Raw genomic sequence first — 22,926 nt, 5'->3', positions numbered from 1 at the left:
AGAGGCATTGTGGTCTGCTTATTTCTGCAAATAGCGGTGCTTAAATTTAGTGGAATGCACAAGCATTTCAGCTGGTTAGTACACTGCATGGTTCAGTTCAGCATTCCAGCTGAGACCACAATTATAATTGATTATTTTGGAATGAGATAACCTAACCCTGGATGGTGGCAACAAGAAAAAACCAGAGTGAACTCCAGGAAATTTAAGCCTGCCGGGAGGCCCTTTTCTCAGAGAAGCCTTGCTTGTTTTCTCCTGATTTGTTAACCTTCTCACAACTTTGTCTTTTGCTGTGAACTAGTATATGTTTGTTATGTTCTATGAATCATTGAGATGTATAAAATTGCTCAACTTATGCTTTTCAAGTTTTTTATGAAGACGAGTTTAATGTGAGTGTTCCACATGAGCGCTGGACTAGCGTGTGAACATTTAGAATTTATTACATTGTGGCCTCAATTAACTGCATGAACCACTGTAACAAGATACATAGTTGCTTATATGTCAGACAGCAGATTGTTGATTGTTAGCTGGTTGATAGCCTAGTGTTGAAGCGAGCTGAGCCGATGTGCCGTGTTTTGCACAACTTCTTACAAGTGGGGTAGCACCAACAATGTTTACAGGTACTTATCTATACGTCGGCGCACGGTTCTCGAACGAGTCCTCTATTTTATCAAAACACACACTTCTCGTATGATAAACCGTGACAACTTATGTCTTACCATGCCATATTCATGAAAAAACTAGTGAGGACGCATCTGTTTCGGCAACAATTACGATGGTTCTCACATGATTCACGAGCACACAAAAGTAGCAGCAGTTCCCATAGACGGATTCAAACAGAGTACTAGCCCCAGAGGGGTCGATAACAGGCAAGGTTCAGATAATTAGACACAATCCAAACTACTATTAAACACTAGCTGGGGCAACTATTTCATGCCTCGATCTAATTTGGGCTGGACACAAGACGGACCTTGCCATGAACATCATCGAGGACGTCCCATAGCAGCTCAATCCTGTGAACCTTTATGAAGACAACCTTGTGGCCTTGCCACTGCTAAACTTGTTTGTGGAGGCATGCCATGTCATCTTCCTGCGTAAGCTTGACAAGAACAGTATGCCTCACAAATGAAGGAGTAGCTTTGAACTTCTTGTGCTTCAGTACACCCTGGACAACACGCCTGACAATAGTGAGGCTGGAATACAACTCTTCATTGGTATAACCGCAAATGGCTTCCAGGATCCAACAGCCTAAGAACTCTGTTTTCCCAGTGCGTATATTCAGGTCGTCCGCCTCATAGCGAGTGACATGTACAACCACACAATCCTTGTCTGCATCAAGGCTCTAATTGAAACAGAAACAAATTCTGAATTACTTTTCAGTATAAGAAACACAAGTTATTTAAACCACTATGTATAGCATGGCATCGAAGCTAATAAAATTTTGCATTATTAATCACCACATACTTCCTTTTCTAAAAAAATCACCACATAATTAGATGAAAAACCAAAATCAAGATCGGGAAAGAAGGAAATCACCTTGGGCAGCTCAGCGGGGGGGGGGACACATCCTCGAAGGGGGAAAACTGCTCCTGCAGTGCCACGGGGGCTGTAACCTCAAATGGGGCGTTGACCATCTCAGTAGTGGCAGTGAGCATATCTGGGGTCGGCTCGGTGGTTTCCTCCATCTTCTTGGAGCTCTCTGTCTCGTGGGGATCAGCCTCCCGCGTCTGATCCAATATCGGCAGATCTTTGCCTAGTTCTCCTTGGTCCATTATGAAACTCACGAATACTAGGAGACCACTGAAAGGAAAACACAATCGCAATGACAATGAAACAAAGAAGAGAGTGAGGATCGGTTACTGCTTTGCGAAGGTTCTTTTTTTTCTCTGAACGAAAATATACCAACATCACAAATCCGCTTACCTTCCCTTCGTTCGAAGAGAAGAACAGTGGCAGATGTGAGTGTTGCCTTTATTGAAGATAGTGAGGGAGAAGGGGATTCAGCAAAGAGTGAAATGATGGTTGCTTCATCCGTCAAACTTAGACTTCAGGGAGGTGGGGTTTTGTGATACGACGGCTCGTTACTGCCGCGCTAAGACCGGGGTGACTCTCCACCTGCATACTGCCTTCTAATTAGGTGGATGGCATTTGGGCCCGCGCGCTGCATGGCCCGCATGTCGATGAACAAAAGTATAACGGCATTCAGTAGAGGGAGACGTTTCAATGACCTAGGAGGAGCCATAAGCGGTAGAGTGTCCCCACTGTACTAGTAGTAATTTTTTTTCTGGGTAGCTGTAGAGTGTCTCCACTGTACTAGTAGTAATTGTTTCTCTGGGTCCAAGACAAAACAGCCCATCCACACTAGTAAATAGTAAAATCATTTCAAAAGCCCATATATTTACTGAATTGACGGATGGGTATGTCGAAGAGCAAAAAAGGACTTTCAGGTGGGCAAAAGAGCTTCTGAACGTGTCGGGCTTCTATTTACAACATATTGTGGTCGTAATCCACTATGGACCTGACTGATCCATTTGACTGTGACTGCCGAAAACAGTGCTAGAGTTAGATGTTGTTGCCCTTTTCAATCTGGTTTTTTTGTAAACTTGATGAACAATTAACCCTCGTGCTTTTGTACAGTTTGTAAGCTGGAGTTAGATGTTCCTGCCCTTTTCAACTCGGCTGTGTCTGTCATATTTTCTTTGAAACAAGGCAAATGGCTGGCCATTCGTTTAATTTAGAGTGAAATATTGTAACAAATCCCAACCAAGGGAAATAACATCACTCTCGCCGGCTGCTTGAGCTCAGTGTGCATTACAGAAGCCAAGTGATTAGCCCCCACCAGCACCCACAAACTTATTTCGAACTAGCACATCAAATGGGCTGTAAATTTTCATAGGAAAGGCTGCATGACCATGACAGATTTGGATTCTGACATTTGGGACCCGCGAGGAAATAGCCTATCCAAGGTGGTGTCGACTTACTAGCCAATCAACAAACGATTCTGCCTACCAGCCATTGGATTGACATCCAACATCTGTCGTGTATCTTCTATCTCTTGTCTTCTTCATCCTCCAGCCGCCCAAACCAAACCACCCCGTCGGCTCCGCCTGCTCCCGCCTCCCATGGCTGGCTGCGCCTCCGCCGCCCTACCGTACGTATCCTCCAATGTTGGCCAATCCCTCCCTCTATTCCCCCACATGTCATGTTATTCTCCGGCGACGTCAGCCCCAACACGCACCCACGCCCGAACCAGTCAACCCTCGTACTCCCCTCTGCCTGCGATTGGATCGACGCATCTTCAACGGCTCCTGTTCGTTCCGTCCGAGGCCTCACCGTCGTCCTCCGCCTTGCGGCCTTGGTTCGCTCGCCATGCGGGGTGTGCCGCCCTCTTGCGTTGTCAATGTCGTCAACCACCAAGAGGAACAAGGAATGACTGTATGTGGAGAGGATGACAGTAGGGACCCACCAGCGTCATGGCAGTACGCAAGCAAGTGCCTCTATAGTACAAGCTGAAAGCACAAGTGCTCCCTGGGTGATTTTGATAATTAATGACAACATATCTCTTGTTGGACTAATACTTTTACCTAGTATGTTTCAGACAAGTTCAACAAATTAAGTGGCTTGGACTAAAGGATGTGGAACCCCTTCAAGATGCTAAGGACAAAGGATTGGCTCAAGCTTCAAGACCAAGACTCTACATTTTCTATTTTAGTGATCCAAGATCACATTCAGTCTATAGGAAAAGCCAATACTATCAAGGAGGGATGAGGTGTTGCTTAATGGCTTGCTTGCTCAAAGTGCTTAGTGATATGCTCCAAAACCCTCAACTACCTTCCCAAATCCACATACGACCTAAACCAAAAGTCCAACTCAGCCCCACCGATTCTTTCTATCCGAAGCCACCGAGTTCAGTTGACATAGCCACTGCCAAAACCCTAATCAATTCGGTCTCACCGATGGGATCTCGGTCTCACCGAGATGGGCTTGCAAACTCTTTGTTACCTGTTGCAATATTTTCGGTCCCATCGAGATATGCAATCGGCCCCACCGAGTTTTCTTGGTCAACTCTCTGTTTCGCTTATTACCCAAATCCGTCTCACCGAGTTTGAGTAATCGGTCAAACCGAGTTTTGGATTTACCCTAACCGTAGCACATCGGTCCCACCAAAAACCCTAACGGTCACTAGGTTTGCTAAATCGATCCGACCGAGTTTTTCAATTCGGTCTCACCGAGATTGGTAAATTGTGTGTAACGGTTAGATTTTTGTGTGGAGGCTATATATACCCCTCCACCCACTCTTCATTCGTGGAGAGAGCCATCAGAACATGCCTACACTTCCAATACACATTTTCTGAGAGAGAACCACCTACTCATGTGTTGAGGCCAAGATATTCCATTCCTACCATATGAATCTTGATCTCTAGCCTTCCCCAAGTTGCTTTCCACTCAAATCTTCTTTCCACCAAATCCATATCCTGTGAGAGAGAGTTGAGTGTTGGGGAGACTATCATTTGAAGCACAAGAGCAAGGAGTTCATCATCAACACACCATTTGTTATTTCTTGGAGAGTGGTGTCTCCTTGATTGGCTAGGTGTCACTTGGGAGCCTCCAACAAAGATTGTGGAGTTAAACCAAGGAGTTTGTAAGGGCAAGGAGATCGCCTACTTCGTGAAGATCTACCGCTAGTGAGGCAAGTCCTTCGTGGGCGATGGCCATGATGGGATAGACAAGGTTGCTTCTTCGTGGACCCTTCATGGGTGGAGCCCTCTGTGGACTCGCGCAACCGTTACCCTCCATGGGTTGAAGTCTCCATCAACGTGGATGTACGATAGCACCACCTATCGGAACCACAACAAAAACATCCGTGTCTCCAATTGCGTTTGAATTATCCAAACCCTTCCCCTTACATTCTTGTAAGTTGCATGCTTTACTTTCCGCTTCTCATATACTCTTTGCATGCTTGCTTGATATGTATTGTGTTTGTTAAACTTGTGCCAAAACTCCACTTCAACTTAAAGAAGTTAAAAACTGCAACTTTTAGCACTTAGTGTCTAATCACCCCCCTCTAGACGCCTCTTCTCGATCCTTTCACAAGCCCAAAAATATGGTTCCTCCTAATGGTTGGACATCTGGGGCTCATGCCATTGTCAACGTAGTCAATAAACAAGAGAATTACACTACGAGCGGCTGACACCAGGGACCCAGCAAGTCGTATAGTTTTTTTAGGAACAAGCAGTTGTTATTTATACTAGTTTTAGCGACGGATCAGGGTAACAACGGGGCTGTGCGGGGGTTGTGGCCCATCTAGGTAGGGTTTTATTTATGTTTACCACATCATGAGCCCAGTTGTGTTTTTTTCTTGCTGAAAATGGCTAGCCCAGTTCTATTTTTTTTTAAAGAAATACCCAAACAAGGCCTACTTGCTTTATCGGCCCTGCTGGGCTGCAAATCTTTCAAGACGAGGAGAGTTTCATTCGGTTTGCCCAGAAATGGGCTGTACACTTTTAAAACGCATCAAACCAGGAATTAGTTTCAATTTTTTTTCATTACAAGATCTTAAATTCCATTGATTTTTATGCGTGTACAATTATTTGGATTTTATATTTATATAAATTATTTTTCAAAATAGTTTGAATGTGAATCGATATTTCTGGATTAAAAACAGTTAACCGCACCGAAATATGCAAATTTCGTATACTTTTTAACCGCGGCCACAATATGGGGTGTAATGCTAACAAAAAGAAGATGGGCTCCAAAAAAATTCTTAAGAACTAGCAAATGGGTTGTACATTATTAGAAATAATGGCAGATGGGTTGTATGTTGTTTTCCACAGATTTGAGGCTGACTTGTGCGCCTACTACAGGTTGACGCGTATGCTTTCATAAAAAAAAGGTTGACACACACGCAACGCCCTGTCAACTTAGTCAACACACGAGAGCAGTGACTGTTGGATGTCCATCCAATGGCTGTCGTGCTTCTTCAATCTCTGCTCTTCATGCTCCAGCCGCTCAAACAAGCGCCGGCGGGACTGCCTGCTCCCTCCTCCCGCGGCCGGCTATGCTGCCGCGCATGCCTCACAGCCCCACCGTACTCCCATCGCTGGCCTAGCCATCCCTCTACTCACCCACACATGCTGTTATTCTCCGGCGACGGCAGACGAACCAGTAAACCCTCGTACTCCTCCGCGTGGGAAACAACTGCTGAGTATTCCCTGGCTCCGTGTCGTTCCCTTCCTAGGCCTCACCGTTGTCCACCGCCCTGGTGCTCTCGGCATGGCCTGGTCAATGTGGTCAATGAACGACATCCATCGGAAGTGGACTGTACATAGAGAGGCTGACAGCTGGGTCCACGGCCACACGCAAGGAAATGCCTCCTAATTACGCGCAAAATAATGATTCCTCCACCTGACAGCTAGGACCCACAGGAAGGGCCTCTGTATTTCGCGAAAAAACTCCCCCCCCCCCCCCCCCCGCTGACAGGTCGGACCCACCAGCTATATCTTCGCACGCAAGGAAGTGCCTCCTTATTACGCCAAAAAAATGAATACCCCCTGCTAGCTGGGACCCACCATATTGTTGGGATGACTTGTGGGCCTACTAAGTTGACGGGGACGGAGGGCTTTGTCAACTTAGTCAATACTCCAATGACCATATGATGTCCATCCAACGGCCATAGTGCTTCTTCAACCTCTGGTCTTCTTACTCCAGCCGCCCAAAGCAGCGCCGGTCGTGTCACCTGCTCCTGCCTCCCGTGGCCGGCTGTGCTACTGTGGAGGCCTCACCGCCCCCATACTACTCCCACCACTAGCCAGGCCATCCCTCCACTCGCCCACACCCTCTGTTATTCTGCGGCGACGGCAGCCTCACACCGCAGCCGAACTAGTGAACGCTCGTACTCCTCTCCGCGTGGGCATCCACTACCGCGTCTTGCCCAGCTCCGCGTTGTCCCCTTGCTAGGCCTCGCCGTTGTCCACCGCTGTGGTGCTCTCGGCGCGGTGTGGTCAATGTGGTCAACGACCGACTTCCATCGGAAGAGTATTGTACGTGGAGAGGCTGACAGCTGGGTCCACGGCAGCCGCAAGGAAGTGCCTCCTTATTACGCGGAAAATAATTATTCCTCCACCTGACAGCGGGGACCCATCGGACGGGCCACCAGTATTTTGCGAAAAAAAATCGTTTCCCCCTGACTGCTGGGACCCACCGGATGGGCCACCGTATTTCGTGAAAAAAACGTTCCCCACGCTGTCAGCTAGGACCCACCGGATGTGCTTCCTTATTACGCACAAAAAATGAATACTCCCCCGGCTAGCTGGGACCCACCTTGGTGGGAGGCTGACTTGTGGGCCTACTAAGTTGACGGGGACGAAGGGCTTTGTCAACTTAGTCAATATGAATGATTCTAGCTCCAGTGACCATACGATGTCCATCCAATGGCCGTAGTGCTTTTTCAACCTCTGGTCTTCTTGCTCCAGCCGCCCAAAGCAGTGCCGGTCGTGCCGCATGCTCCTGCCTCCTATGGCCGGCTGTGCTGCCGCAGAGGCCTCACCACCCCCTACTATTCCCACCGCTACCGAGGCCCTGCGGCGATGGCAGTCTCACACCGTAGCCGAACCAGTGAACCCTCGTACTCCTCTCCGCGTGGGCTTCCACTGCCGCGTCTTCCCCGGCTCCGCGTCGTCCCCTTCCTAGGCCTCGCCATCGTCCACCGCCGTGGTGCTCTCCACGCGGCGTGGTCAACGTGGTCAAGGAATGACTTCCATCGGAAGAGTACTGTACATGGAGAGGCTGACAGCTGGGTCCACGGCCACAGCCCAGTTTTTTTGTGATTTGCCAAGTAAGTCGCTTTGTCTAGCCTGTTGGGCTGCAAATCTTTCAAGACGAGGAGAGCTTTCATTCGGCTGGCCGAGAAAATGGCCCATCAGTAATGAGAAATGGGTTGTACATTTTTAAAACACATCAAACCGGCAATTAGTTTCAAATATCTTTTTTTCATTTCAAAATTTTAAATTACATTAATTTTTATGCGTGGAGAATTTGTTGGATTTTATATTGATATACATTTATTTTTAAAATCAGTTTGAATGTGAGTTGAAATTTCGGGATTAAAAACAGTTCGGACCGCACCGAAATATGCAAAATTTCTTATAATTTTTTAACCGTGGCCACAATATGGGTTGCAATGCTAACAAAAAGAATATGGGCTCCAAAAAAACCTTAAGAATTAGAAAATGGGCTGTAAATTATTAGAAATAATGGAGGATGGGCTGTATGCTGTTTTCCACAGATTTGAGGCTTTCCTAAAATAAGGTTGACGCACAAGCACTGACTGTTGGATGTCCATCCAATGGCCGTCATGCTTCTTCAATCTCTGCTCTTCCTGCTCCAGCCGCTCAAACAAGCGCCGGCGGAACTGCCTGCTCCCTCCTCCCCGCGGCCGGCTATGCTGTCGCGCAGGCCTCACCGCCCCATCGTACTCCCATCGCTGGCCTAGCCATCCCTCTACTCACCCACACCTGCTGTTATTCTCCAGCGACGGCAGACGAACCAGTAAACCCTCGTACAGTCGTACTCCCCTCCGCGTGGGAAACAACTGCCGAGTCTTCCCTGCCTCCGTGTCGTCCCCTTCCTAGGCCTCGTCATCGTCCACCGCCATGGTGCTCTCGGCGCGGCGTGGTCAATGTGGTCAATAACCGACTTACATCAGAAGAGTACTGTGCGTGGAGACGCTGACAGCTGGGTCCACGGCCGCAGCAAGGAAGTGCCTCCTTATTACGCGCAAAATAATTATTCCTCCACCTGACAGCGGGGACCCACCGGACGGGCCACCGTATTTCACGAAAAAATGTTTCCCCCCTGACTGCTGGGACCCACCAGCTACACCTTCGCACGCAAGGAAGTGCGTCTGGGCAAAAAAATAAAACGATTCGCCCCCCTGACTACTGGGACCCACCAGCTACATCTTCGCACGCAAGGAAGTGCCTGACAGTCGGGACCCACCTGGTCGAAGCGTACGTAGCGTTGCATTCTGGTCGCGAACGTGTACGTACATATATACTGGTGGATGTAGACGCGCCCACGTGTCGTAGTAGAGGCGCGCATGTAGCATGTACACATATGTACAGCGGCCAGGGTGCAAGAAAGAACATACGGCCACGTATGTGTACATACGGGCGGGGTTTCGAACACCTACTCGCGCATACGTACGGTGAGGGCTCGTTGACATGGCTGGGTCAGAACGGAGAAACAGCGTCGTCGTCGTGTTCATGGGGAGGCAACGGAATGCGTCGTGTTCATCGGGAGGCAACGGAATGCGTGGGAGCCAACCGGCTGGGTCGGAACGAAATGTGTGGTCGTGTTCATCGGGAGGGCTTGGACGGAACAGGCGATGGAAACGAGGCCTGGCGTACCGCAGAACAGAGGAAACGGCCTTGCGTTCGACCGGCCATGTTTGAAACGGGATCCTGTTCATCGGGAGGGGTCTAGCGTACCGCAAAACGGACCAAACGGACCTCCTATGATCGAAACGGGGGTCCTGCTGATCGGGAGGGGTGTGGCATACCGCAAAACAGACGAAACGGACCACCTACGGTCGAAACGGGGGTCCTGTTGATCGGGGGGTATGGCGTACCGCAAAACGGACGAAACGGACCTCCTACGGTCGAAATGGGGGTCCTGTTCATCAGGAGGGGTGTGGCGTACGCAAAACGGGACTCCACGGGATATTGTTCATCTCCACCGTCGACCTCCTCCAGCCTCCACGGGCTACCGTCGACCTCCTCCAGCCTCCACGGGCTCCTGTTCATCCAGCCTCCACCGCGCGCTACTCCACCGGCTACTGTTCAACCACCCTCCATGGGCAGCCCTCCACCGTCTACTGTCCATCCAGCCCTCCACACCACGGGGTCCTGTTCAACCACCCCTCCACGAGCACCCCTCCACCGTCTACTGTTCATCCAGCCCTCCACACCACGGGGTCCTGTTCATCCAGAGACAACGCCACCGCTCACTGTTCATCCAACCCCCCCGGCAACGCTCACTGTTCATCCCAGAGGCAGCATCGATCGACTTCAGTTAGCAGCAGTAGCGAAGGAATCGCTCGATCTGGTTCAGTTAACAGCCATCGATCGATCGCTCGAGTTCAGTAACGCGTAGCCTGCAGTGCAATCGCTCGGGTTCAGTTAGAGCCCAACGCCTCGCTCGGGTTCAGTTAGAGCCAACACCACGCACACACGCACGTACATGTACGAGAGAAACGCGCATCGCTCAGCCCCCGACCTCCCACTGTAACTGTGAACTCCCCGAAATTTTCCTCGCCCTCGCTTCTACCACGGTTTTTCCGTCATGGACGGCCCAAAGAATGTCATGCAGCTGCGTCTCTGGCCCGCCCAGGACGAAAAGCCCATTTTCTGTCATGATTTTTTGTCATAGAAGTAGGAGCCCACCACATCTATGATGATACCGGGTTTTGTCACAATTATCGTCATAGAAGTGTCATATGTATGACAGAAAAAAAATTCGTTCAGCCCAAAATGTCACAGATGTGTCTTTTTTGTAGTGTGTGATTATGTCTCTCTTTTTGGGGATGGTGATGTGATATTCTTGGCGATGATGCCCCTCAGGATATGTTTTTCCTCCTCGAGCTTATTGATTTGTTGCTTGAGGTCTATTATTTCCTTTCGAAGCTTTCCTGTAACAGCCAAAGCTCCCTGCACCCAAGGGTTCTGCATAGCTGCGGGAGAACCAGTGACACTCCTTTTCATATTCTCATAAGAAAGAAATCTAACATTGGAAGGGATAACCGAGTTTGTAATAGCCGAGCTCTACAGTTCCCCCATTGTGAATCCTACTTGGAAGCGAGAAGTGAATTCTTGATCCTCCTCCATGGCATCTATTCTCTTCAAATCAGCCTCCATCTCTTCCTCCGTTGCTGGCCCAAAGTGGTCAACATTGTTGTTTGTCATTGATCTAGGTGCCGGATGAGATACCCGGCTCTCCCCGACTGACTCTTGCGAAGACATCTTGCTCTAATCTGCAGGAGCAACAGCTCGAAACACAAACATAGGATAATTGCGTGATACGGGAGTCAAAACCTCCGGGAGATTATATAATGAATTTTTACCAACCAAAATACGTAACGTGTAAGAAAACGCAGACCGGAGAGCACACGAGGTGCCCACAAGGTAGGGGGCGCACCCTCCACCCTCGTGGAGCCCTCGTGTCCTTTCCTGACTGCTTCTTATTTTTCTATTTTTCTAAATATTCCAAAACGGAAGAAAATTGCCATTAGAACTGTTTTGGAGTCGGTTTACTTACTGTACCACATACCTATTCCTTTTCGAAGTCTGAAACGTTCCGGAAAGTGTCCCTTATGTATTCCTCTGGGGTTACGGTTTCAATAACATTGGTTTCAACATTTATAGGATTACCTGAGATATAATGTTTAATTCTTTGACCGTTCACCACCTTTGGATTTGTGCCTTCGAAGTTGTTGATTTTTATGGCACCGGAACGATAGACCTCCTCGATAACGTAAGGACCTTCCCATTTAGAGAGAAGTTTTCCTGCAAAAAATATTAAACGAGAGTTGTATAGCAATACATAATCACCTACATTAAACTCACGCTTTTGTATTCTTTTGTCATGCCATCTTTTAGCTTTTTCTTTAAATAATTTGGCATACTCATAGGCTTGGGTTCTCCATTCATCAAGTGAGCTAATGTCAAATAACCTCTTCTCACCGGCAAGTTTGAAATCATAATTGAGCTCTTTAATATCCCAATAAGCCTTATGTTCTAGTTCGAGAGGTAAGTGACATGCTTTTCCATAAACCATTTTATACGGAGACACACCCATAGGATTTTTATACGCAGTTCTATAGGCCCATAATGCATCATCAAGTTTCTTGGTCCAATTTTTTCTAGACCTATTGACAGTCTTCTACAAAATTAATTTGAGCTCTTTATTACTCAATTCTACTTGACAACTAGACTGAGGGTGATAAGGAGATGCAATTCTATGATTAACATCATATTTAGCAAGCATTTTACGGAAAGCACCATGAATAAAATGTGAACCACCATCAATCATTAAATATCTAGGGACTCCAAACCTCTGAAAAATAACTTCTTTAAGCATCTTAATAGAGGTGTTATGATCAGCACTACTAGTTGGAATAGCTTCTACCCACTTAGTAACGTAATCAACAGCAACTAAAATCTGTGTATATCCATTGGAGGCAGGAAAAGGTCCCATATAATCAAAGCCCCAAACATCGAATGGTTCAATAACAAGTGAATAATTCATAGGCTTTTGTTGACGTCTACTAATATTACCAATTCTTTGACATTCATCACAAGATACAACAAACTTACGGGCATCCTTGAAGAGAGTAGGCCAATAAAAACCGGATTGCAATACCTTATGTGCAGTTCTATCTCCAGCATGGTGTCCCCCATAAGCTTCGGAGTGACACTTGCATAGGATATGTTCCTGTTCATGCTCAGGTACACAACGTCTAATAACACCACCTACTCCTTCTTTATAAAGATGTGGGTCATCCCAAAAGTAATGCCTCAAATCATAGAAAAACTTTTTCTTTTGCTGGTATGTGAAACTAGGTGGTATAAATTTAGCAACAATATAATTAGCATAATCAGCATACCATGGAGTAGTACGAGAAGCATTATGACATTTAATTGTTCATCAGAAAAGCTATCATCAATAGGTAGTGGGTCATCAAGCACATTTTCTAACCTAGACAAGTTGTCTGCAACGGGATTCTCAGCTCCCTTTCTATCAACAATATGCAAATAAAATTCTTGTGGCAGGAGAACCCATCTAATAAGTCTAGGTTTAGCATCTTTCTTTTCCATAAGGTATTTAATAACAGCATGATCTGTGTGAATAGTTACTTTAGAATCAACAATATATGGTCTAAACTTATCACAAGCAAATCCAACTGCTAGGAATTCCTTTTTCAGTAGTAGCATAATTCCTCTGGGCATTGTCTAGAGTTTTACTAGCATATTGAATAACATTTAATTTCTTATCAACTCTTTGTCCTAGAACAACACCTACAACATAATCACTAGCATCACATATAATTTCAAAAGGTAAATTCCAATCAGGTGGCTAAACAATAGGTGCAGAGATCAATGCTTTCTTAAGTATTTCAAATGCTTCTACACAATCATCATAAAAAACAAATGGTATATCTTTTTGTAATAAATTAGTCAGAGGCCGAGAAATTTTTGAGAAGTCCTTAATGCACCTCCTATAGAAACCGGCATGACCAAGGAAACTTCTTATACCTTTGATGTCCTTGGGACATGACATCTTTTCAATAGCATCAACCTTGGCTTTATCAACCTCAATACCTCTTTTAGAAACTTTATGCCCCAAGAAAATACCTTCATTAACCATAAAGTGGCACTTTTCCCAATTCAAGACAAGATTAGTTTCTTCACATCTCTGCAAAACTCGGTCAAGGTTGCTTAAGCAATCATCAAAAGAGGATCCATAGACGGAAAAATCGTCCATGAAAACCTCACAAATCTTTTCACAGAAGTTAGAGAATATAGCCATCATGCATCTTTTAAAGGTAGCTGGTGCCTTACATAAACCAAAAGGCATATGTCTATAAGCAAAAGTACCAAAAGGGCAAGTAAAAGTAGTCTTTGATTGATCATTGGCTGACAGGTATTTGAGAGAAACCAGAATAACCATCTAGAAAGCAAAAATTTGTATGTTTGGATAATCTTTCTAGCATTTGATCGATAAAAGGTAAGGGGTAATGATATTTTTAGTAGCTTTATTTAATTTGCGGAAATCAATTACCATCCTATAACCTGTAATAATTCTTTGCGGGATCAACTCATCTTTATCATTACGAACGAAAGTAATACCTCCCTTCTTAGGGACGCAATGGACAAGACTTACCCACTGACTATCAGCAACGGGATAAATTATACCTGCCTCAAGAAGCTTTAGTATTTCCTTTCTTACCACTTCCTTCATCTTAGGATTCAGCCGTCATTGATCATCACGAACTGGTTTGGCATCTTCCTCCAAATTTATTTTGTGTTGACACAGAGTGGGACTAATGCCCTTAAGATCATCGAGAGTATATCCAATAGCAGCACATTGCTTCTTCAGAGTTTTCAATAATCTCTCTTCTTCATGCTCTGAAAGCTTAGCACTAATAATAACAGGATATATATTTTTCTCATCAAGATAAGCATATTTAAGAGTATCAGGTAACGGTTTAAGCTCAAACACGGGATCACCCTTGGGTGGAGGAGGATCCCCTAGGATTTCAACAGGCAAATTGTGTTTCAGGATGGGTTCCTGTTTAAAGAATACTTCATCTATTTCCCTTATTTAATTCATAAACATATCATTTTCATGGTCTAGCAAATATTGTTCTAAAGGATCACTAGGAGGCACGGCAATAGAAGCAACACCAATAATTTCATCATTACTAGGCAATTCCTCTACACGGTGTTGTCTACGAAATTTAGAAAAGTTGAACTCATGAGACATATCACCCAAACCAATAGTAACAACATCCTTTTTGCAGTCTATCTTAGCATTAATAGTGTTCAAGAAGGGTCTACCGAAAATAATGGGACAAAAGCTATCTTGTGGGAGCCAAGAACAAGAAAATCAGCAGGATATTTAGTTTTCCCACACAAGACTTCAACATCTCTAACAATTCCCATTGGTGAAATAGCATCCCTATTGGCAAGTTTAATTGTGACATCAATATCTTCTAACTCAGCGGGTGCAATGTCATGCATAATTTCTTTGTATAAGTCAAATGGTATGGCACTAGCACTAGCACCCGTATCACATAAGCCATGATAACAATGATCTCCTATTTTAACAGGCATGCCTACCACAGGTCTATGTTTATCTTTAGCACAAGGTTTGGCAATTCTAGCTATTTCATTACAGAAATGAATAACATGCCCATCAATATTATCAGCCAAGAGATCTTTAACAATAGCAATATTAGGTTCAACTTTAATTTGCTCAGGAGGTGTATAGGTTCTAATATTGCTTTTACGAACCACAGTTGAAGCTTTAGCATGATCTTTTATCCTAACAGTAAAAGGTGGTTTCTCAACATAAGCAGTAGGAACAATAGGATCATTATAAGTGATAGTCTTTTCTTCAACTTTAATAGGTGCAGCTACTTTTACTTCTATGGGAGGATGATATTTAAACCACTTCTCCTTAGGGAGATCGATATGAGCAGCAAAAGATTCACAGAAAGAGGCTACTATCTCAGAGTCAAGTCCATATTTAGTGCTAAATTTACGGAAAACATCGGTATCCATAAAAGATTTAACACAATCAAACTTAGGTGTCATACCTGACTCCTTACCTTCGTCAAGGTCCCAATCTTCAGAGTTGCAATTAATTCTTTCCAATAAATCCCATTTGAATTCAATAGTCTTCATCATAAAAGAGTCAGCACAAGAAGTATCGAGTATGGTGCGATTGTTATCGGAAAGCCGAGCATAAAAATTTTGAATAATCATTTCTATTGAGAGTTCTTGACTGGGGCATGAATATAACATTGATTTAAGCCTCCCCCAAGCTTGAGTAATGATTTCTCCTTTGCGAGGCTAGAAATTATATATATAATTGTGATCACGATGAACCAGATGCATAGGATAAAACTTCTGATGAAATTACAATTTCAATTATTTGTAGTTCCATGACCCCGTATCATCACATAGCCTATACCATGTCAATGCATCTCCCTTCAAAGATAAAGGGAAGACCTTCTTCTTAATAGCATCTCCGGACACACCTGCAAGCTTAAATAATCCACAAACTTCATCCACATATATTAGGTGCTCATCAGGATGCATTGTTCCGTCTCCTGCAAAAGGATTAGCTAGCATTTTTTCTAACATACCCGAAGGAATTTCAAAGCCGACATTTTCATTTTTAGTAGGTTCAGTAGGTTGAGGAGCAACTCTTTGCTCTACTGGTCGGGGTGAAGATACCCCGAACAAGCCCCTCGGAGGATTAATTTCCATAGTAACAAGTGACAGTAAATTTCAGCACACTATATAATTTTTTCCTTACCAAGTTCCACCTACCAAAGGCGCTTCACTCCTCGGCAACGGCGCCAGAAAAGAGTCTTGATGACCCACAAGTATAGGGGATCTATCGTAGTCCTTTCGATGAGTAAGAGTGTCGAACCCAACGAGGAGCAGAAGGAAATGATAAGCGGTTTTCAGCAAGGTATTCTCTGCAAGCACTGAAATAATAGGTAACTGATAGTTTTGTGATAGGATAATTTGTAATGAGTAACAAGTAACAAAAGTAAATAAAGTGCAGCAAGGTGTCCCAATCCTTTTTGTAGCAAAGGACAAGCCTGGACAAACTCTTATATGATGTAAAGCGCTCTCGAGGACACATGGGAATATCGTCAAGCTAGTTTTCATCACGTTCATATGATTCGCGTTCGGTACTTTGATAATTTGGTATGTGGGTGGACCGGTGCTTGGGTGCTATCCTTACTTGGACAAGCATCCCACTTATGATTAACCTCTATTGCAAGCATCCGCAACTACAACAAAAGTATTAAGGTAAACCTAACCATAGCATGAAACATATGGATCCAAATTAGCCCCTTACGAAGCAACGCATAAACTAGGGTTTAAGCTTCTGTCACTCTAGCAACCCATCATCTACTTATTACTTCCCAATGCCTTCCTCTAGGCCCAAATAATGTTGAAGTGTCATGTACTCGACGTTCACATAACACCACTACAGGAGAGATGACATACATCTCATCAAAATATCAAACGAATACCAAATTCACATGACTACTAATAGCAAGACTTATCCCATGTCCTCAGGAACAAATGTAACTACTCACAAAGCATATTCATGTTCATAATCAGAGGAGTATTAATATGCATATAGGATCTGACGATATGATCTTCCACCAAATAAACCAACTAGCATCAACTACAAGGAGTAATTAACACTACTAGCAACCCACAGGTGCCAATCCCGGACATGGAGACAAGAATTGGATACAAGAGATGAACTAGGGTTTTGAGAGGAGATGGTGCTGGTGAAGATGTTGGTGGAGATTGCCCTCTCCCGATGAGAGGAGCGTTAGTGATGACGATGGCGATGATTTACCCCTCCCGGAGGGAAGTTTCCCCGGCAGAACAGCTCCGCCGGAGCCCTAGATTGGTTCCGCCAAGGTTCTGCCTCATGGCGGCGGAGTCTCGTCCAGAAAGATGGCTTATGATTTTTTTCCTCGTCGAAAGACTTCATATAGCAGAAGATGGACATCGGAGGGCCACCAGGGGGCCCACGAGGCAGGGGGCGCGCCCAGGGGGATAGGGCGCGCCCCCCACCCTCGTGGGCAGGGTGTGGCCCCCTGGTGAACTTCTTGCGCTCAGTATTTTTTATATATTCTGAAAATGACTTCCGTGAAGTTTCAGGACTTTTGGAGCTGTGCAGAATAGGTCTCTAATATTTGCTCCTTTTCCAGCCCAGAATCCCAGCTGCCGGCATTCTCCCTCTTTATGTAAACCTTGTAAAATAAGAGAGAATAGGCATAAGTATTGTGACATAATGTGTAATAACAGCCCATAATGCAATAAATATCGATATAAAAGCATGATGCAAAATGGACGCATCACCCATCATTTGCCGGGCACCATTTCTCCCTAGGGGTTGGTTTGTCTAGCTTGCTCTTTCTCTCGTGGATAGCTCGCCACTCACCCATCAATGCGAAGACCCTTCTCGCAATCACCTCAACCCCTTCAATTCTTTGCCCATCTCTTGCGTTATTGCGTGCCAGCCAAAGCGCATAAACCCCTTGGATCATGGAGGTTTTGAACTCAAACTAAGGCCAAGGTGAATAAATAAAGCAGCAAGTTCCCTTAAAAGGAAATTACAAGAGGACTTCATTTCTAGTCTCTCAACTTTAATACCATCCAAAAAAATTAATACCAACTAAATTAGTGCAACTATTCAAACCGAATACTTTTAACCATGTTGTGGGAAGAGGCGGTTTTATAAAGTGGTGTGGTTTCAGACTTAATGACACTTGGTCGTCCAAATTGGTATCCCGCTCAGCTTCTTCTTGTGTGTTCTCCTCTTCTTAAATGGGTATTTCATCGAGCACTTGGTGTGAGGTACTCCATCTTGGTGTTGCTATCTGTTGTGGGCATTCGACGAGTTGTTGATCTGCATGAGGTATGATACGTCTCCAACATATCTATAATTTTTTATTGCTCCATGCTATATTATCTACTATTTTGGACATTATTGGGCTTTATTATACACTTTTATATTATTTTTGGGACTAACCTATTAACCGGAGGCCCAGCCCAGAATTGCTGTTTTTTGCGTATATTAGGGTTTCGAAGAAAAGGAATATCAAACGGAGTCCAAACGGAATGAAACCTTTGGGAACATGATTTTTGGAACGAACAAGATCCAGGAGACTTGGACCCTACGTCAAGCAACCAACAGGGAGGCCACGAGGTAGGGGGGCGCGCCTAACCCCCCCCCCCCCCCAGGCACGCCATCCACCCTCGTGGGCCCCCTGTTGCTCCACCGACGTACTTCTTCCTCCTATATATACCTACGTACCCCCAAACGATCAGATACGAAGCCAAAACCATAATTCCACCGCTGTAACTTCCCGTATCCATGAGATCCCATCTTGGGGCCTGTTCCGGAGCTCCGCCGGAGGGGGCATCGATCACGGAGGGCTTCTACATCAACACCATAGCCTCTCCGATGAAGTGTGAGTATTTTACCTCAGACCTACAGGTCCATAGTTATTAGCTAGATGGCTTCTTCTCTCTTTTTGGATCTCAATACAAAGTTCTCCCCCTCTCTTGTGGAGATCTATTCGATGTAATCTTCTTTTGCGGTGTGTTTGTTGAGACCGATGAATTGTGGGTTTGTGATCAAGTTTATCTACGAACAATATTTGAATCTCTCTGAATTTTTTTATGTATGATTGGTTATCTTTGCAAGTCTCTTTGAATTATCAGTTTGGTTTGGCCTACTAGATTGATCTTTCTTGCAATGGGAGAAGTGCTTAGCTTTGGGTTCAATCTTGTGGTGTCCTTTCCCAGTGACAGTAGGGGAAGCAAGGCACGTATTGTATTGTTGCCATCGAGGATAACAAGATGGGGTTTTTATCATATTGCATGAATTTATCCCGCTACATCATGTCATCTTGCTTAAGGTGTTACTCTGTTCTTATGAACTTAATACTCTAGATGCATGCTGGATAGCGGTCGATGTGTGGAGTAATAGTAGTAGATGCAGGCAGGAGTCGGTCTACTTGTCTCGGACGTGATGCCTATATACATGATCATACCTAGATATTCTCATAACTATGCTCAATTTTGTCAATTTCTCAACTGTAATTTGTTCACCCACCGTAAAATACTTATGCTCTTGAGAGAAGCCACTAGTGAAACCTATGGCCCCCAGGTCTATCTTCATCATATTAAATCTTCCAATACTTAGTTATTTTCATTGCCTTTTATTTTACTTTGCATATTTATCATAAAAATACCAAAAATATTATCTTATCATATCTATCAGATCTCACTCTCGTAAGTGACCGTGTAGGGATTGACAACCCCTTATCGCGTTGGTTGCGAGGATTTATTTGTTTTGTGCAGGTGCGAGGGACTCGCGCGTAGCCTCCTACTGGATTGATACCTTGGTTCTCAAAACTGAGGGAAATACTTACGCTACTTTGCTTCATCACCCTTTCCTCTTCAAGGGAAAACCAACGCAGTGCTCAAGAGGTAGCAAGGTACTTGGGGTTGATGCTAGTTATAAGATTGCTCACACCCACATCGGGCCTTCTTTTCCTTTCTGTCAAGCTTGACTTCATGCCAAAATCCTCTCGTGCACCTCCCTCCAACCATAATGCCGGCACCGAGGCTCGCCACCATGTGCCACCTCCAATGGGCGAGTATCGTCACCTTCTTTGATCATGTTGTGATTGTTGAGGTGCTGGTGTCACCGATGTTGCAGGTGCTTATTGTCCACGCACACCACCCTCAAGTGGGTGGTGTCCCCACACTGAAAGACTGCCTCGAGATTGAGCGTGCAAGTGCATGTTGCACTCAGCCAATTCTACAATGGGGCACACACAACGAGAACCAAGGTGAATGTATCCAACTCCACCGCCACCTGGTCGGACTATGTGGTATCGAGAACCGAGACGGATGCCTCCAACTCCACCACCATCTGGTCGGACTATGTGGTCTACGGTACAACATGACTATTGTGCCAGGCTTGAAGCACTAGTTGCGCTACCACTCCTTCTCAACCCCATAAGTTGGAGTATGTCCACTCGGACAACTTCTGATTCTTCAATTCCTTGGCCCTCCATTGGTTTGATGCTCAATATTCTCAGGTGGCCACCAAGAGGTGCTGGTCTTCCCTCCCATGCATGTTCCTTTAGGAGTTTAACATCACCCGATGCTTCATGCTGGACCCATATTCCTCCTCCTCTTGGATCACCCTGAGCCACCAACAAGGGGAACTCAGTTATCGCGTATTGAAGGAAATATGCCCTAGAGGCAATAATGAAGTTGTTATTTATATTTCCTTATATCATGATATATGTTTATTATTCATGCTAGAATTGTATTAACCGGAAACTTAGTACATGTGTGAATACATAGACATACAGAGTGTCCCTAGTATGCGTCTACTTGACTAGCTCATTAATCAAAGATGGTTAAGTTTCCTGACCATAGACATGTGTTGTCATTTGATGAACAGGATCACATCATTAGAGAATGATGTGATGGACAAGACCCATCCGTTAGCTTAGCATAATGATCGTTAAGTTTTATTGCTATTGCTTTCTTCATGACTTATACATATTCCTCTGACTATGAGATTATGCAACTCCTGAATACTGAGGAACACCTTGTGTGCTATCAAACATCACAATGTAACTAGGTGATTATAAAGATGCTCTACAGGTGTCTCCGAAGGTGTTTTTTTGGGTTGGCATAGATCAAGATTAGAATTTGTCACTTCGAGTATTGGAAAGGTATTTCTGGGCCCTCTCGGTAATGCACATCACTATAAGCCTTGCAAGCAATGTGACTAATGAGTTAGTTACGGGATGATGCACTACGGAACAAGTAAAGAGACTTGCCGGTAACGAGATTGAACTAGGTATGATGATACCGATGATCAAATCTCGGGCAAGTAACATGCCGATGACAAAGGGAATGACGTATGTTGTTATTGCGGTTTGACCGATAAAGATCTTCATATAATATGTAGGAACAAATATGAGCTTCCAAGTTCCGCTATTGGTTATTGACCGGAGATGTGTCTCGGTCATGTCTACATAGTTCTCGAACCCGTAGGGTCCGCACGCTTATCGTTTGATGACGATTTGTATTATGAGTTATGTGTTTTGGTGACCAAAGTTTTGTTCTGAGTCCCGGATGAGATCACGAACATGACGAGGAGTCTCGAAATGGTCGAGAGGTAAAGATTTATATATTGGAAGGTTATATACGTGTTGGGGAACGTAGCAGAATTTTAAAATTTTCTACGCATCACCAAGATCAGTCTATGGAGTCATCTACAAACGAGGGAGAGAGGAGTGCATCTACATACCCTTGTTGATCACGAGCGGAAGCGTTCAAGAGAACGGGGTTGATGGAGTCGTACTCGACGTGATCCAAATCACCGAAGATCCTAGCGCCGAATGGACGGCACCTCCGCGTTCAACACACGTACGGAGCGAGGACGTCTCCCGCGCCTTGATCCAGCAGGAGGAGGGAGAGGTTGAGGAAGAGGGCTCCAACAGCAGCACGACGGCGCGGTGGTGATGAAGCTGCGGTACTCCGGCAGGGCTTCGCCAAGCTCTTATGGAGGAGGAGAGGTGTTGGGGAGGGGAGGGGCTGTGCCTTGGATGTCGTGTGCAGCCCTCCTGAGGGAGTCCTGGATTAGGGGGTGTTCAGGTAGCCGGACTATACCTTCAGCCGGACTCCTGGACTATGAAGATACAAGATTGAAGACTTCGTCCCGTGTTCGGATGGGACTTTCCTTGGCGTGGAAGGCAAGCTTGGAGATGCGGATATTCAAGATATCCTACCATTGTAACCGACTCTGTGTAACCCTAACCCTATCCGGTGTCTATATAAACCGGAGGGTTGTAGTCCGTAGGACATCAACTCCATATACAACAATCATACCATAGGCTAGCTTCTAGGGTTTAGCCTCCTTGATCTCGTGGTAGATCTACTCATGTACTACCCATATCATCAATATTAATCAAGCAGGAGTAGGGTATTACCTCCATCGAGAGGGCCCGAACCTGGGTAAAAACATCGTGTCCCTTGTCTCCTATTACCATCCGGCCTTGACGCACAGTTCGGGACCCCCTACCCGAGATCCGCCGGTTTTGACACCGACATTGGTGCTTTCATTGAGAGTTCCTCTATGCTGTCGCAATCAGGAAGTATGCCTCCTCCCGTCTTTAAAGACGGCTCCATTGCTAAGGGAGCCTTGGCTGTCGGCCAAACTCTCCGGCTAGGTGGTTTCCTCATGACCGCCTGTTCGGCTGTTGCGCCGATGGTGACCTCTCGGGTCATCAAAAGCAACCTACACGTCAGCTCGGAGCTTGTCGAGCAGCTAGATCCAATGGAGCTCTCTTCCGTAAACGAGCTCTTGGATCGCATCGCCGCCCTGGGGGTCGCTACGGATTACGACCAGGTTGGGCTTAAACCCGATCTAAGAGAAATTAACTCTCCCCAAGTCACCCACCACGTTGCCGTGGTAGAGGCGCAGTGCGGCGACCCTTCATCTATTTTAAGGACTAGCTACGTCCGAATTCCTGACCCCTCCAAGCCGGATACCCACGGAGAGGAGGATGTA

Source organism: Triticum urartu, chromosome 1A (assembly GCF_056163025.1).
Source record: "Triticum urartu cultivar PI428250 chromosome 1A, HENAU_Tu73, whole genome shotgun sequence".
In the NCBI taxonomy this organism is placed as follows: domain Eukaryota; kingdom Viridiplantae; phylum Streptophyta; class Magnoliopsida; order Poales; family Poaceae; genus Triticum; species Triticum urartu.
The sequence above is the reverse complement of the archived record's forward strand: the minus strand, read 5'-3'. Positions refer to the sequence as shown.